At 40.1% G+C, this 4721-nt stretch overlaps 1 pseudogene; it reads left to right on the top strand.

The window, feature by feature from the left end:
* The first annotated feature begins 269 nt into the window (after positions 1 to 269).
* Positions 270 to 1586, top strand: LOC102273872 (tubulin alpha-1B chain pseudogene; annotated as a pseudogene).
* The last annotated feature ends 3135 nt before the right edge of the window (positions 1587 to 4721 follow it).

Raw genomic sequence — 4721 nt, 5'->3', positions numbered from 1 at the left:
GCATCACCGATTCAATGGACATGAGTTTGAGCAAGCTCTAGGAGTTCATGATGGACAGGGAAGCCTGGTGTGCTGTAGTCCATGGGGTTACAAAGAGTTGGACACGACTGAGCAACTGAACTGAACTGAACTGAACTGATATATCTACCAACTAGATGTGAGTTAAAATTTTGCCATGCTAGTGTGTTACTTACCTCTTAGCTTATCAGGAACAATAACCGGGACCTATGTCTACTCCTGTTTCCTGCGCCTGCTGACCCGTAACCACCATGCGTGTGTGCATCTCCATCCACATTGGCCAGGATGGTGTCCAGATTGGCAATGCTTTCTAGGAGCTCTACAGCCTCATGGCCAGATGCCAAGTGACAATATTGGGGGAGGAGACTCCTTCAAAACCTTCTTCAGTGAGACAGGTGCTGGCAAGCATGTGCTTAGGGCAATATTTGTAGACATGGAACCCACAGTCATTGATGAGATTCTCACTGGCACCTACCGCCAGCTCTTCCACCCTGAGCAGCTCATCACAGGCAAAGAAGATGCTGCCAATAACTATGCCCAAGGTCACTGCACCATTGGCAAGGAGATCATTGACCTCTTCTTGGACCAAATTCGGAAACTGGCTGACTAGGGCACAGGTCTTCAGGGCTTCTTGGTTTTCCACAGCTTTGGTGGGGGAACTGGTTCTAGGTTCACCTCCCTGCTGATGGAACGTCTCTGTCGATTATGGCAAGAAGTCCAAGCTGGAGTTATCCATTTACCCAGCCCCCCAGGTTTCCACAGCTGTATTTGAGCCCTACAACATCCTCACCACACCCCACCCTGGAGCACTCTGATTGTGCCTTCATGGTAGACAATGAGGCCATCTATGACATCTGTTGTAGAAATCTTGACATTGAGCACCCAACCTACATGAATCTTAACTACCTTATTAGCCAGATAGGGTCCTTCATCACTGCTTCCCTGAGGTTTGATGAAGCCCTGAATGTGGATCTGACAGAGTTCCAGACCAACCTGGTGCCCTATCCCCGCATCCACTTCCCTCTGGCCACATATGCCCCTGTTATCTCTGCTGAGAAAACCTACCATGAACAGCTTTTCTGTAGCAGAGATCACCAATGCTTGCTTTGAGCCAACCAGCCGGATGATGAAATGTGACCCTCACCATGGTAAATACATGGCCTTCTGCCTGTTGTACCATGGCAATGTGATTCTCAAAGATGTCAATGCTGTCATTGCCACCATCAAGACCAAGCACAGCATCCAGTTTGTGCCCCACTGGCTTCAAGGTTGGCAGTAATTACCAGCCTCCCACTGTGGTACTTGGCAGAGTCCTGGCCAAAGTACAGTGAGCTGTGTCCATGCTGAGCAACACCACAGCCATTGCTGAGGCCTGGGCTCGCCTGGACCACAAGTTTGACCTGATGTATGCCAAGCGTGCCTTTGTTCACTGGTACGTGGGTGAGGGCATGGAGGAAGGAGAGTTTTCTGAGGCCCAGGAGGACATGGTTGCCCTTGAGAAGGATTGTGAGGAGGTTGGTGTGGATTCTGTTGAGGTAGAGGGAGAGGAAGAAGGAGAGGAATACTAATTACCATTCCTTTGAGCACTGCAGCATGTCATACTCAGCTTCAGCATTAGTTGACAGGTATAAAAACTTTCTGACTAGATTGTCTTCAGTTTCAACTATGATCATGTATTGCTTTTCCATGTGTGTCTGTAAGACTTATGTCCTGTCTCTAAAGTAAAGATTTTAAGAAAGAAAAAAAATTTATTTTGACCTAATAGTCTTTTCTATCAAGTATCATGATATCACACTCCTGATGTTTTTGAACATGTATCTCCCAAGAATAAGGATATTTTCTTATATCACCACAATGCCATTTCACACCTAAGAAAAGTAATGATATTTCCTTTAAAATATCTACTATGTAATCCATATTCAAATCTCCTCAATTGTCCAAATGTGTTTTATACAGCTACTTTTATTTCAAAAAATGATCCAAAGTTAATGAAATGCATTTTTTTGTAATTTCTTTGTTGTTGTTTTTTAACCTAAAACTGTCTCCATGTCTTTTAAATTTGCATTTCAATGACTTTGAAGAGGGAAGATCAATTTGTAGCCCTGTAGAATGTCTTCCATCTTTCTGGATTTGACTGTTTCCTTGTGGTATCATTTAACTTATTCTCCTAGACACTCCCATGCAAAAGGTTGAAAGACAATAATATTTCATATGCTGTTTACTTCATACTGTGTCATACAAGGAGTACAAAATATCAGACTGCCACGCTCTTAGTGTCATTAAATTTGATTCCTGACTTAAAATGACAACCACCAGATTTCTCCATTGCAAAGGTACACTTTTCCCTTTATAACAAGCAAATTATCTCTGAGGTAACAATTTGGCACCATGCAACAAACCTATTTATCAACAGCTTGATATTTAATGGTTTTGCCATCCATTGATAACCTCTTTCTGAATCAATTGTGTCACTACCATTTGCACAATGGTGACTTTATAATTTGATCATCCATTATATTTATCAGTTGTAATTCTTAAGAAGCTTCTCTGTTCACTTAAAATAAGAGAAATACTTAACTTTTTTTCGAATTACAAATCTTTGGAGAAAAAGTTAATGCAAAGATCATCATCAGGCAGGTTTGATCCCTGGTGGGAGAAGTAAGATCCCACAAGCCAAGGGGCATGGCCCCCCAAAAAAGTCATTTTTAATGCTGGCAAATGAATGGTTTTTCTTTCTCTTTCTTGTTTTTATTATCAATATAAATGTATGAATTTTGTCCTTCTCCAGGGGATCTTCCTGACCCAGGAATCAAACCCAGGTCTCCCACATTGCAGGCAAATTCTCTACCAGCTGAGCCACCAGGGGAGCCCTTACTTATTTATAATCAATTATATTTATCATCATCATCATTAATGTGCGGCTGAATTACACTGATTCCATTTTGTCAGTTCCATTTTGATACCAGCCTGCAGTCTTTACCCCTTCCCCTTTCCACATAACTGAGCTTTAGCTTACTCAGAAGGAATGCACTCAAGCCAGAGAAGTTCCCTGTCAACTTCTACTCTTGCCTTCATCTGATCTGAAAAGTGGAAGAGTGCCTTTTGCTGAAACAGATGGTTAATGGTCATGAGACACCTCCCACCCCAGGGAGAACCCCTCTAGTTTCCATCCATGCAGATGTGTTTCTCCCTAGTAGTCAGATTCTATTTTTAGCTTTGGCCCATTTAAATTCTCCTGTACCCCTTTCTGCAGTGCGGAGTGCAGCTGTGAATGCCTCTGGATGATCATCTGCCCAGTCCTGCCTGTATGTAAGTTACCCACAATAAACTTCATAATTGTACTTTATGGAGTAGCTTGCTTCATTTTTCAAAGTTCCTTCTCATTTGGGGGGATATTATTCAACATCTCCACCTCCCAGCCATTATCATTATTTGATGCTCAAATTGCTCAGTCAAATTGGCCAGTGGGAACACCTTCAGTATGATGCCGATCTTAGAGGTTTCTTATTTTTGTTTTGCTCTCTGCCAGAAGGCAACCCAGGCTTATCTTAAACATTTTCTGCCTTAGGTCTGGAGTCAGCTATCTCTCCAAGAAGCCTTGATTCCTTTTAGTGGGAAATAGAATTCAGAAACCAAAATGTAGGTGCTAAATGTTCTCATTGCTGTTGGGTGCACAGGCATGGAGTCTAGACCAGGGGTCAGAAAACAGCAAACTATGGACCTTAAACCACTGCCTGTTTTTGTAAATAAAATTTTCCTGGAACTTAGTCATGCTCATTTGTTTACACATTGTCTGTGGCTACTTTCACACACTAAGAACAGAGTTGAATACTTGCAATAGAAACAATATGACCTGCAAAGCCTGAACTGTTTACTATCTAGCCATTTACAGAAAAAGTTTGCCAACCCTGGTGTAAACATGTAGAAATTATATTTTACTGTAATAACATTCTATGTTTTTAATTCAAATTGGACCTCAAGTGATTTCTTAATGCCTTTGATTTTTATATTTGTTCCTCTGCTTGACTGAAATTCTTGATTCTTAATAAAATGAACATACTTACATATTTTGCTTTTCCCTACAGTAGATAAAAATAGTTTCAAAATTGCAATGTCAGTATTACTTCTGAAAATAAAATGACTGAGGAAAGTTTAAGATGTCTTTGTAGCCTTTTATGTCTTTATGATATATTCTACCAAGAATGTACAGTATTGTGCTCAAGTCATTTAAAATAAATCTTTTCTCTGTGGGTAATGCTACTGATTTGATATACTCTAAAGGTTCATCTATTTCACTTCATATTTAATTTTGGGATTTGCTTTACATACTTTTTTATACTGATATTATTTTGGAATATGTAAAGCACAACTCTAAAAGAGAATTTTAACAGGCTTATTAGAAATTAATAAATTAAGACTATAAAACACCAGTAGGAAACTATAGGAGACTTAGGCAATACAATTAGCAAGCTTGAGAAAGCTATCTAGTTAAATTCATGAAGTTAATACAGTCTTGATATCAATAACAAAAAAGAGAGTGTAGAAAAAGTATAGGCCAATCACACTTACAAAGACTGGTATTCAAACCTCTAACTACAAAAAAAATTAGCAAACCAAATTCAGTGGTATGTGTGTGTTAGGTATTTGATAGATGGGTAGATAGACAGATAGACAGGGAAGCAATATGACATGGAAGCTGAAAC

The sequence above is a fragment of the Bos mutus genome, chromosome X, assembly GCF_027580195.1.
Source record: "Bos mutus isolate GX-2022 chromosome X, NWIPB_WYAK_1.1, whole genome shotgun sequence".
Classification (NCBI taxonomy): Eukaryota; Metazoa; Chordata; class Mammalia; order Artiodactyla; family Bovidae; genus Bos; species Bos mutus.
The sequence above is the reverse complement of the archived record's forward strand: the minus strand, read 5'-3'. Positions and strand labels throughout refer to the sequence as shown.